We start from the raw sequence: 13962 nt of genomic DNA, 5'->3' as shown, positions 1-13962 counted from the left end.
GTCGTTTTTATCATCACTGTAGGTTATAAGGGTAAATCTCATTTATTTCAGACAAATTTAGTCCTTATCGTCTTAATTATTAAGTCAATTTTTAGTCACAAAAATTAATTTAGTTTGGTTAGGGTTGGTTGTATATGTTACAGTTAAACGGTAATCAATGTAAGAAAACAATGATAATTTGAGAGTATCAACTTCAGAGTGAACTATAGAACTTAACTATAATTAACTGTTAAACAGACAGAATAACGTCTCCTTCGTTTTTATTAACAAACAAATAAAATGTCAGTTAGAGTCAATTTAGTGTGTCTGCTTCTCTATTTGTTACAATAGTAAATCCTGAACAGCGATACGTTTCCTCTTATTGATATGATTGTTCTAAAATTAAAATTGTAATAAACTTTTGATTTATTTTCTGAAACTGAACTGTAAAACGTCGTTTGATTCAGTTAGAATATTACACAAAGCAAATGATTTTTAAAAGTTTTAAGTTTTTGGAAATATCATATTATTTTTCTTTCCTAATCCTAACGTAGTTTAATGTAAATCAAATTAAAGCCTCCTTTAATTCGTACGTCATATTTAAGAACGTCCTGTATAAAAAAACAGTATGTATCAATTATCATTTAAATTTTGACCATTAATTTATTGCAACTAATTAACTAATTGTGGTGCTGAATCAAGTGATTGAAATCGTACCCTAAACTGACTACAATATTAAAGAAGGCAGCACTATAAAATACTATTTGATAAGATATATCAAGCATGATTTTAATAATATTAGTATGGCAAAAATAAACCTAACTAACCTTGTACATATATTTCAAATGAAAGCAAACATGGAATCAAATGGTACTTTAGATTTGAGGAGGGGATTTTAAGTTAGTTAATATAAGTTTCGTGTCAAAATTTGACATAAATAAAATGTCAGTTACACTCAAACTATCTTTGAGACACCCTGAACATAAAAACCACACATACATTTAACCATGGTTGTGCTTTATGTTATATTTGAGTGACTACATCTTCCTTAACCATAAATCGTTTTTAATAAGGTCAGTTAAATAAATATTTAGTGAGTACTTATGAGAGTTAACATGTAATCTTAAGTATGACTTCAATTAGTATAGTTTTCATTAAACTTTATATGATTGTTGAAATACTGATCTATAATGGTATTATCAAAATAGCTTACTAAAATTTAAGTGTAATTTTTATGGCACTGTTTATTTTGATGTTTTGGTAAACTATTGTCATGTTACTAATGTACATAATAATAAATCAAGTGTATCAATTAATGTAGTTTGATTTCACATTACTGAGTATAAAACGAGTTTATTTAAAAAACGGTCCCACGTTTCGGTTCTATTCCGCCCTCTTCATTTTTACATTTCTTTTAAATAAAGCGCTATAAAACCTTTCGATTACCGTGCAATCTATTTCAGAAACAATTAATTAAGAAAAAATGTAAATTTCTGCTTTGAATTACTCCCGGACTTAAAAAAAGGGAATTTTTGACACCCTCGTCCGTTGATCAAACAATGGAGTATAAATATGTAAATAAAAGCAAGAATTTTTCTGTTTGACTTAGCTATAAAAGGTGAATCGTACAAATAACTATTATGAAACGCTGCAATTTTAAAAAGCGTTTCTGTGAACAATACCCGTCAGAATAACCATCACTTTTCGGTAATGCACTAATATTTCACAGGATTAGAATTGATTCCTTTCAATTTATACGGACGACTCTAGTCGAACTTTTACCAGTTACAAGCGATTTACGAATTGCAAAAAATCCATGCATTATTGACTATCTAATGCAACAAATTTTAATTTTTTTTATTACCCCAATTAAGCACCTATTTGAAGGATAGGACAGTTTTATTTTTTGTTGGCCTGAAGTTGCTTAACCTGTAAATTCATGATTATTGTACTGAACAAGACCGTGTCAAAGTTTTTTTTAAGTACATGCAAAGGTTTTGAAGTGATAAAGATTCTACTCACAAATGTCAAGTTTTAAGTTACTGAAATCTGCTCAAAAAGTTACTAAAAATGGTTATACTTTTCGAGCAAAAAGAAGCAGGAGGTAACAAACTACTCCGTTTGTGCATTAAGCGACGGAGACGGAAGTCGCCATCTTTGTCCCCCACATTTGCCTACTGCGCAATTGAACGAAAACGTCGTAAAACAGTTTTGTTTATATTTGGTGGTATGTGAAGTTAGCTAAAAACCACAAAGATTTGTTGTTTTTGTTCGTTTTGCTTTTCGCTCTGTTAAATGTTAATTTTTGCAAACTTAAATTAGTTGAATTATTATTGACGAGTGGATTTGTGAATAGTGGGCAACAGCAGATTGATTATTGTCACTGATTTTCTGACAGTTTTCGGCCGCCATACTGAACGATTTTTGTCCCCCTCTTTGATTGCTATTGCTCCTTCCTGCTATATTTTTTTATTCATTGGTTATACTTAAGTGTAGTACTTTCAAGTACAGTGGCTAAACTGTCAGTCTCTTTCTCAAGGTGTTGATTTGTCAATCAATAATCTTTCTTATACGGACCTTTAAACAATTGTACCTACATAGTGAATATACAGGGTAGACCAATTAAGCGGAAATGCACTTCTAATCGTCTACAAAAATTCTCATGTAACATAACCGCAAAACCTAAAGAACTCTGTAACTATAAAACTCTACTTACTAGCAAGGAAAGATATTTTTTTAAGAACTTCAGAAATTATCCAATATAAATAATAATATACAGGATGACTCATAATGGATGGTCAAAAATGAAATGTCAAATTTTTCCTATCGAGTTCTGTTAAAAAGTTACAGGGTGTTAAAATGAATTTTTTTAAATACATATGTTTAAATTTTATGGAAAGCGTAACAGATACTTTAAAATGTAACTGAGGTAAATTTTGTCTGCTATGGAGGCCGCACATTTTGCAGTAATAAATAATATTCCTGGGTTATCAAAATTATAGTCGATTCTCCTTTCAGTTTTCGAGGAAAAACGCTTTCTTGGCTTTTTCTCGTATTCGTAAACAAAAATGATTCCATTTCCAGCTATTTTGCTTACCTATAGTGTTTTCATTTTCAAGCCACAGGAATTAGAAATGTGATATTTTAGGATTTTCATCATACATAAACACGTTGGGCGAGACTAACTAGGCGGTATTACAATCATTTCTGATTATTTACTCGAGAATGATCGTCCTACTAAAAGGAATTAAAGGAAGTTGTTTTCTTTAGAATTGGACGAGGAAATGAAAAATAAAGTTTGTTGGGAAAAACCATCGGCGTAACATTTTTTATTTAAAACAATTCAAAACAGCAAATTACACTAAAATATCTTTGGATTATGAAATTTAACATTCTGTAACTTTTTAATTGACTAAATAAGTAACACAAATATAAAACAGACTGCTTTTAAAGTGAGATGCCACTTTATAATACCAAACTCAAAGAATTATTAGAAAATTCTGAAGGATAAACGAGCGGCAATATGGTTTTCGGAGATTTAGAAAAACGGCTCTATTACGAATTTGACTGGAAAATAGAGAGAATGAATCTAAGGCGTAGTTAAGGAAGGACTTGGGAGCGATTAACACCCCCAAAATCCTAATTACTACTCTCAGGGTACGTCTAGACCTTCAACAAAATCCCCTAAAGTAGTTCGAAAACGATTTCTCGGATTCTTTGACTGCTCTGACTAACGTTCTGCTACAGCATTATGTGAACTTATTGTTACTACCCTGGATTAACTTACACTTAAAAAGGATTAAGACTTTTTCAATGCTTTGGGAGCTCTAATTGCGAATTTATCACCCATCTTTTTATAAAAAAGTTTATAGGTCTTCAAATATTAATAGGTACTAAGAACTAGCTAGACGACTGGTCGATATGTGCAGCATTTGCGTAAACTGCAACACTGTTACGCAAATGCTGCACCTGTAGACTTAACATAAGTGTCACTAAGGGCCGGTACTTTCACCTCCGAATAAATTTATTCTTAGGATAATTTCTATAGAAATGACGGAATTGACCAATAGCAGCGTCTGATTTCACGGTTTCCATAGTATATTATCCTTAGAATAAAGTTATTCCGAACTGAAAGTACTGGGCCTGGTATAGCATTGCAAGCTGTAAGAAAAATGTATAGTTCCTATTGTTCAGTTGCTGAGAGAAGTTGACCAAAACGAAAATCATATTCATGTCATACTATGTTTGGTCTTACACAGACAACTTTCTCGGAATTTTTCGAAAATCCCCTGGTAAAAATTTTGGTTTTATGCCTGATATTTTAACACTTTTTGGAAATGTGTTCCTGAGTATCAAAAACACCAAACAGCGTGATTCTGATCTTTAACTCACGCGTGATTCTGATCACCTACCTATTAGTACTAGCATTCATTTTTAAAACGCAATACAAAAAAATATTTTATGGCTAAAACAACATTTTTAAAACTCTTATATGTCTACCTGGCACCCCTGTTCTTACAAAGCTGCGTTGTCAATCCCATCACTTAATTTACACATCTCGTACATATTAGATTTGGTTTTTGACGTTATTAAACTGGGTGAGATTTTTTGTATATTAACTCAAGTATTCATCAGCATACTAATAAAAGGCAGATACCCTTGTGGAATATAAATTTCCAAACCCATTCAGGAGCTTGAGCTAAATTAGATAAAAAATGCAACGACTGGAACATTTTATCTTGAAGAATAGGTTTCGTCTTGATTGTATGGATATTCTGTCGTAGCGGGAAGACGTGCTTAACTCCCGGTAAACTAGAAAACCATCGGCCTACGTACTTTTGAAAGTTTAGGTTAGAAGGGGGTAAGGGGAGAAAGCTGACTTAAACTAATAAATCTGAAGAGCTAGGAAACAGACGATCGAGGTCGAGCACACTAGCATCGAAAGGAAATCCTGTTAGTTGTACGTAAACCACACAACTCCTAAATCTTAGCTATTGAAAACACTCGAGAAACATCCCCAATACTCTAATGAGACCCTCAAGTTGAAAATGTGAAGTGTGTTCGTCACATGCCGTTTCAATATAATCTTGTTTCTAATAAATTCGACTATACGAACGCTGTATACGGAAGGTGTTGGTACGTTCTCAATTCGAGGATTCCTTATTCGCTGTCAAAGAAAATAATTACGATCTAGTTTTCTAAAGGTTGAATTATTGAAAATGCTTCAGAATGATTCGGTGCATGATGTCTTGGGTTTATTTGATTATTTGTCGAACGATCGAAGACTTTGAATTTTTCATTCGCCTTGCGCAAATTCGGACAACTCATTACGAACGCCCTGACTAAATTCAACAAACTCAGCCCAGTCCTTAAATTGCAAAAAAGCTTATTTCGATGCACCGTACGTCCGCATAGGTAATTTCCGGTTTGTTTTCAGAGTTAAAACCCGGCTCGATATTTCCACTCAGCGTTTTGATAAAATTAAGTTAAAAATGGCATTGTGAAAAGGTATAAAAATATTGTCAAGTTTGCTTTACCCATTTAGTTCGTTTGGTAACCTAATATAATAGCCGGGAGAACGCTGTTTTTCACGATTCGTTACCAATGATCTTGATTTCTCTTTTTCCTTCTCCACCTAAATATGCCCCAAAAAATATTTTGTCAACTAAATTCTCATACATGTATGCTAGGGAAAGAATTCATTTCATGAGCAATATTTCCAATTCAACAATTTTTTTATTGATATTCCATCTCCTTGCCCGGCCTATACATCGGGTTTCCTAACCATTTTTAGAGTAAAATGAATATTACAGGATGGCTCCAAAGATGAAAGATAACTCAGAGTACATAAATTCTTTGCTCAGAGATATTGATTCGGTGTAGGCCTGAAATGTAGTATTTCTTAATTTTTAGAACTTCTTTCTCTGAAAATACTTTCAGGTATTTCTTCTAACAACGCTAACCATATTCTTTCTAGCTACAGTTACAATTAATTCCCATTTAAATTGAAATTAATTTACAAAGTACTCTTCTCTGATTATGTAGCAATACTAATAAAATAATCATTCACTATGTGAGAAAGCCCCAAGTTTATAGTACAAATTGCTATAATACTTTGATCACTTCTCACTAGAGTAGTTTATGTAGTTCTTTGCTTCGTACTGCTGCTTCAACACTATTTCTGTACTGATCTACGTCCGTATGTGTGAATTCTGCATTTTGGTTTAATGAATAGTCGTTTTCTGATAAATATATGTTCTATAATATTGTAGAGGAAGTAGTTGCTGTATCTGAACTTTAAATGGGTTTATATGGAGAACTTCCCTATTGAAGGCCCAGAGGAGAGACTTTCTGAAGTTTAAGGAAAAAAAAATGGTTCTAAATTAATCTTTGTAACACTACTTCCTTAATTGACATTAGTCCTGGATAGCGTCATTCTGGGGGCCTATTCTTGAAAGCAGGGAACGGAATTCTCAAGAGAAGTTTTGATAGAATGTGACAGAAGAAGGGCGGAGAATGGCGGGTTCCTGTCACAATCTACAGGCCTTTCTTTTGATAATTCCCTTCCCTCGTTTCAAGAATACGCACCCTGAAGGTTTCAGATAGCAAACCTTCGATTTGGATCTTGGTGAGAGTTGTATTCTGTATAACTAGATCGTTTATTTGCCTCAATATTTTGTATAGTCCTTCCCAGCGTTGTTGCATTTTGAACTTAGTCTTATCTTTCCACTTGGGTTGGTACTACCACACATTACCAACTTTGTTCGATTGTTGTTTAGTATTAATTTATCTCGCACAAGATCATCAATGGTTCTTAATCTTTCTTCTAAGTCGTCCACAGGTTCAGGACCTGTTGGCTGTTCTGGATGATCTGCAGGAAGATCTACAGATAGCTTAATTTATCTTCCAGTCAACCGCACAGAGATTTTGTGAACTACTTCTCCAAATTTCTTTGATTATAATATTGTTCACAAGCATAGAAAGATACTGATTGATAGTCCTGTTATGCGTCTGCACCATTTCATCGGACTGAAGATGCAGTAACGTGTTCGAGTTTTTCTTATTCCCATACCGTTTATCAAATGCAAATATCCAGTTCGAAGTTTCTGGTTTCTGGTGGTGAATCTTTAAAGTAACCCCATGGTTTGCCATTTTATTTGTCCTACTGCGGGCCATTTTGAAATGCAATCTAAAACTTCCGTCAGGTATTGGTTTATTGGTACTCTTTTTGATCGCGTTGTTGGACATTTTTTTAAGGAAGACAAGTTTCATTGTTTATACTATTCTTCAACGTTCTTCTGGTAGCTAATCCTGTAGAAGCGGTCTCTTACTCTGGGCGTCCGGATAACTCCAAAAATGATTGCTCTAAGTCTCTCTAACCATCATGCTAATTATTTTTCCGGATTCTTAAACTTTAGCAGCTGTAGCAATAGTCTACAGCTTTCACAACTGCCAAAAGCTCTCTGCCAGTGACGCAGTACTTTTTCTCAGGATTTTTTCAAAGAATCTTCTAACATCTTCTTTAGTTTGACGAATAGGCCAATTTTTCACAGATTTATCTTTTATCTATACCATCTAAGTCAGTATCTACGCCATTTAAAGAAATGACTTGATCGGACTTTTTGCTGGAATAATGAGCATTTCTAAGACGTGAGATAACTTTTTTAAGCTTATTCATGTTATCATCAAAGTCCTCTCCAATAACTACTATGTCATCCAAGTAAACTAAGCAAGGCTCTCACTTAAGCTTCATTAATCGTTTGAAGGTGCATTACACAACCCGAATAGCATATTATTAAGTGGGAACTTCCATTAGCCACTCTTCAGGTATAAAGTAGAAAACCATGTCGAACAAGCCAAGACATTTAGTGCCTAAATGGAGTACACAAATATGACTAGAGATGGCCAAAGATTGCGAGATTCTTATCAATCATGTCTTTCATCATGGAATCCATCTCTTTTTGTATCGGAAAATTAATTCCTGGAGGTTGTTGTCGAATGGGCTGTTCTAATCCGGTTTCATGCAAGATGTTGGTCCAGATGTGTTCAGATTTTTTTGAAGGTTGAAAGTTCTTATGTCGATGTGATGCTGTTTTCTAGACGCGTTCAATGATAATTGGTTTACAAGTTCCAATTTTAGCTACATCGCTAGTATGCATTAAGCATTTTGCTATAATGGGTTATTCCATTACATGCTCATGTGTTTTACAATAGGACCAAACCAGGTTGGTTTCTCTTTTCATGTGGGTTTGACATTTATGAATTTGCTGCAATATCTACAAAGTTCCTTTATCAAGTTTGGACTCTTTCACATTTTTAATCCAATTATCTTTTTGTTCAAATGTATTGCCAAACCCAGTTTACACTTCTTCGACTTTATGGTCTGTCTTCTCTATTTTCTCCGATTGCAACTCTGTTCGAGTTAATTTCCAGATTTTGCAGAATGGCTCGTTGTTCTTCTTGGTAGCATTCTGCTTCATTTTGTTTTCCTCTCTGTCTATGTTCCTTATTCTCCCCCTTTTAAGCATTTAACATTTGAAGGCTATTGTTTTGCAGTAGAATACTATTCTTCACTCACTCACTCACTCACTTGTTTGTAAACTCAACACATGGTTATATGGGTAACTCTTTTCTTTTAAGGCCTAGAGGGTTCAGTCCTATTATGGAGGTTGCTGACAAGTTGTGCACTTCTATGGGCACCATCAGTTTTTCCCATTTTTAATCAGTTGTTGCTCACAAACTGTTTTTGCATTGCTCAATATCAAATAAAATATCCATTTAGTAGTTTATAGTGAAACACTTTATTAGGGCAAAACAATTATTGTAACTATACCTTACCATCAGTATGAGTTAGTAGTAACCAGCTCGTGTAAAGGTATCAGCAAACAAGAGTTAAATAATATTATCATAACATCACTTTTAATTCAAGTAAACTTGATCCTAATAATAAGTAAATTTCAAAGTTGCTTAGAAGACTCTTCTTTATCTCATACTTAAACAAATTCTTTAGCAAACTTTGTGTTTTGTTTGTGCCGTGTTAAGGGGAGGTAATAAGTACAGGACGTCTTGTGTAACAAATAGAAATTTGCTTGAGAACGCATTAAAGACTACCACCTATACGACAATGTTGCGTTTCAAAGCAGATTAAGCATGTCTTGAGTACGGGTTAACCGTTAAACAAACAGTTTTGTAACTTCCGGAGGCTTTGTTCACCTTAAAACTCGCCTTATGAGTTTATGGAGCAGATTCCACGTAATTTGGCAAACACCGTTTAAGAAAATGAGCTCCGAAATCCGGCTTAGTACGTAAAACTGCTTTTACTTTTTTTTTTCTGCTGGCGTCTTGAAATTTATTCTTAAATTTCCGTTTTAAAACCCAAAGTACTCTCTTTACGAAATGCATACTTAATAAATGAACAAACTAGGAAAATGCATATAGTGTTTATAAAAGGGGTTAAAGACACTTTATCTCTAAACCAATTATACCCGGATGGTCAGCAGTTGCCGACAGTGGAAAATCCCCCTGATTAGTGCATACCTTCGCATTTTGCTGGAATTTCGTAATTAATATAGTTTTCATACCGGAAATAGCTTTCTCGTTTATCGACTGATCATGAGTATAGGGCTATTTTGTTTGTAGTTTAAAGTTGACTTAATATTAATACACCGCATATTTCGCGTCAGTTTTTACTCCCATAAACTCTCTGTAATGCATTATAATGCTCCATATACGAAAATTTACTACAACAGAAAGCAAAATAAAATTAAAATTAGTCAAGTTCCGGTTAGGAACAGTTATAACAGTTACCACCTATACTAGTAGTAGATAGGTGTAGCTTTAAACTTATGAAACAATGAGTGTTCACAGTTTAATAACTTGTAAAAATATGTCGTACCAGAAGAGATCGTATTGGAAAACAGAAAAGGATTTATAATTACAGCAGACTTTAGTTTCTTCATATAAAATAAATCTAGTTGTTCGTAGAAAAGCTTAAGTGTCTAACTTGCAGTAACCTATTTGTCTCTTTCAAACAGCCTGACAGAATAGAGATGATAAAGGTAAAAAGTGAGTAGTAGATCAGCTGAGGCCATCTTGCGAGCAGGCTTTAATGTTAGAGTATTAATCGATCGGCCTGAAATTATTTACCACATTTACGAAACTGTAAATTCACGTTGATTATTACTTTAGAGTTCAAATAATAATTAATGGCTATAAAAAGTCCGGATTTGATTACAAAATGTATTAACGTTCATAGGAAAGTGCTAGAAATAGTTAAATCCTACTCTTTCAATTTTAAATTCTAATTTGATATTAGAATATGCAGTATTTTACTTAACTTAAATATACCTATATCGCACAGTATTTTTTTAGAAGTCTTTATGAAAGTGTCTACAAATTTATCAAAAGTTTTTTATAACAATGTGAGTGGTTATAAACCTCCTTTTATGCCTGATGAATCCAATAAGCAGAAACACGTGTCTCCAAGTTATCATACTTGTTACTTACTGCTGCATCTATTCTTTGTATTGCATACAAAACCCAACCCAACCCAAGAACAACTCTTCTTGTTTTCAGCATCCCCGTTTAACTTTCTTTGTTTTGCTTTTACTTTGGGTCACAGTAACATTTTTTCCGCAAAATGTTGTGCAAGTCTACAATTTACTACTCTTTTAGTAATAAATTTAGATTATCTCATAATAATATAACAACCCACACTTACAAGCTATAATACAATATACAGGTCGCATACTTCGGCCCCATTGGTGTGATGTTTGCCAATTGTTTTAGAAAGAAGAAGGTAGAAAGATAGGAATACGTGTCTATTGCCCAGCAGTAAAGCTTAAAAACAAGTTGATCATTTTAATGAAAACAAAAATTGTGACACTTTCAAGATTTTGATTTTTCAAGTGTCTTCATTACTCAACTGCCCTAAGAATAGAAAATTGAATCTACGCGAAAAACTGAAATGTTTAAAGAAGCGATTTGTAAATTTGTAGCTGTCGGGGTGACAATGCACTCTATTGTACCACCCGTTACTAGGATCTGGGTGGAGGCTAGTCTCATCACAGATCCTCCTCCAGCTTTAAATCCTTAATAAAGGCCAGCAGCTGAGTCGGTTTTGGAGAAGAAATCTCCTTATCATTGATGATGCTGCTACCAAACAAGTTGGTCCTTATATTTGAGGATGCATCACATTCACAAAGCAGGTGTTCAGGAGTTTCTTCCTCATCCCCACAGAATCTGCAGTCTTCGTGATTTCCTGGGCCCATCCGCTTCAGGTGGCCTCTCAAGCGACAGTGTCCTGAGAGGAAACCTGTGAGTAAGAGAAGTAAAAGAAGCGATACTGTAACTTGTGTCAATGATGTATTTAGTTTTGAACCCCATTTAATTTAATATTAAATTGAGACATCAGACTTTCAGGAATTGAATTTTCTTTATCTTTTTGAGATCAGAGAATACAGGTTTACAGCCTCCGGACAGAATGTAACATCACTTCGCGCCACTCTTTTTGTACTTAATCTGACAGGTGCCATTCTTAAGCTCCTTTGAAATTATCTCGTTCTTAGTTGGTTTTACGTTTGATTTAGGAGTGAAGTAGCAATAAATTTGTCTTTAATGCAAAGAACTGGAATACTTATTTTATTGAACTAATGATGGGCGTAAATTTACTGTGACCGGTTATTTACCGGTAAGGTAAAGTAAAATTGGAAAAGTAAAATTCAGTGTGTGACAGGAAAATTTACCAATTATACCAGTAAATTCCAATTTCACCAGTAAATTAATGGGTTAATTAAAATTTGTTTGAAACATTGACCATTTTCCTGTCATGATTCATTACCTTGTAAAGTCATAAATCTGAATCACTACAATTTTCATGCACTCCCTGTATAGTAGCGACACTGACGGACTGTGAAACTCCCAGGAATGAGTCTAGCAGGTCTTTACGAACATTTTTGCTCTCTTTCAAATTTTTCGCAATTTTTACCGTTTCTGAGTTATTTAGCAAAAACTGCTTTGATGCAACAAATTTTCAAATCAGTTGAAAATGTGGTTTGAAATTTGAGCACCCTGTAACTTGGTTATTTTTGGGAGTTCAGGGAGATTGAACCACTCAAATTAACCCTTATGAGCTTCTTTTTCCAGTGGTGTTGAGCGAAAAATTATATATGATAAATTGCGTACAGGGTGACCAAAAACAGTCAGTCACAATAATTTTCATGCGCACCCGGTATATTGGAAGCAAAAACGGTCCTACAAGCTTACAGTTCTGAGTTAAGGAGTTGATTGGAAACATTTTTGGTCTCTTGCAATTTTCCGTAACTCCCAGCGTTTTCAAGTTATTCTTCTATCTTTCATTCAAGTTATTCGTAAATCAGCTGAAATTGTGGTTTGATATTTGAACACCCCGAAACTCCGTTATTTTTGGGACTTCAAGGTGATTCAACCACTTAAAAGGACCGTGTTAAGCTCCTCCAATGGTGTAGAGAAAAAAAAAATATCTTAAAAATTGCGTACAGTGTGAAAAAAATAGTGAACCACCATAATTTTCTTGCACACTCTGTATACTGGAAGCGAAAACGATCCTGAAAATTTACGGTGTTGGGTAAAGGAGTTGATTAGGAACATTTTTGGTCTTCTGCGATTTTTTTGTAACTTTCAGTGTTTTTGAGTTATTTACGAAAAACAACGGTTTGGTGCAACAAATATTTAAATAATGTTACGGTCTGGGCCTACTATGCTCGATACTTCTTAACGGGCGCTCGCTTCGGGATGAAACCGATGCGCCGCAATATCTGGCCGGGCGCGTATTAAAGTAGGCCACAGTTAGGAAGCGCTACCTGGAAAATTCTTGAATGGTCAAGGCAACCCGCGAAGCGTTTCGCGGTCATTCTAGAACGTGGTTTGCGAATATAAAAGACGCGGTGTCAACCGTAGTAGTAGTGTATTTGGGAACGCGGTAAAGTTTAAATAGCGAAGTAATTGTGGAATTGTAGTAGTGTTTTTTTAGTAGCTGAGTTAATTATTGTACGGAGTGTTTTGAAGTGTAAATAAATTTATTAATTGTTGAGTTAAATTGACTTTGTGTGAACCCACGGGAAAACCGTAACAATTGGTGTCAGAAGTGCGATCAGACTTTAGTGCGACGTGAATTGGAACTAAACTTCGGGTTAAAGACAGTGTTCAGAACCGGACTAGAGATTTTCGAAACAGTGGTGTGTTAAATTTATTTTATGCCAATAACAAGACGTCAAAGTGCAAACATGGAGGCCCAACTTGCAGCTATGATGGAAATGCTTAAACAAAATCGACAACAAGACAAGGAAGAACAAGAAAGAATTCGACAACAAGACAAGGAAGAACAAGAAAGGATTCGACAACAAGAGAAGGAAGAACAAGAAAGGATTCGACAACAAGAGAAGGAAGAACAAGAAAGGATTCGACAACAAGAGAAGGAAGAACAAGAAAGGATTCGACAACAGGAGAAGGAAGAACAAGAAAGGATTCGACAACAAGAGAAGGAAGAAAAAGAAAGAATGAGACAACAAGATATGGAAATGCGTCAAGAAGATAGAGAGCGGCAAGAAAAACGTAACGAAGAAGTATTGAACGTTCTAGCGGGGACCAAAACAGAAATCCAAGAGTATGTAACCCATAGTCTTAAAAAGATGGAGAGTGATGTTGAGGAAAAATTAAAGGATGTTCGGGAAGACATTAATGATGTTCGGGACGACATTAATAAAATTCAGAACGATGTTGAGATAAAGCTACGCGACTTAGAGCAGAAAATTGACAGCAAAGGACCCAACTCTACAGTGATCACCGGAAACGGGCTCAACAAGATCAAACCTCCCACATACGACGGTCAAACTTCATGGGCAACGTACCAACTCCAATTTGAGGCCGCTGCAAATGCAAATAGATGGAGTAACGAGGAAAAGGCTGTAGCACTGGTGGTGGCATTACGAGGACCTGCATTGGAGC

Source organism: Ips typographus, linkage group LG16, assembly GCF_016097725.1.
Source record: "Ips typographus isolate SLU linkage group LG16, UJ_Ityp_2.0, whole genome shotgun sequence".
Taxonomy (NCBI): Eukaryota; Metazoa; Arthropoda; class Insecta; order Coleoptera; family Curculionidae; genus Ips; species Ips typographus.
This window is presented reverse-complemented; position numbering follows the sequence as displayed.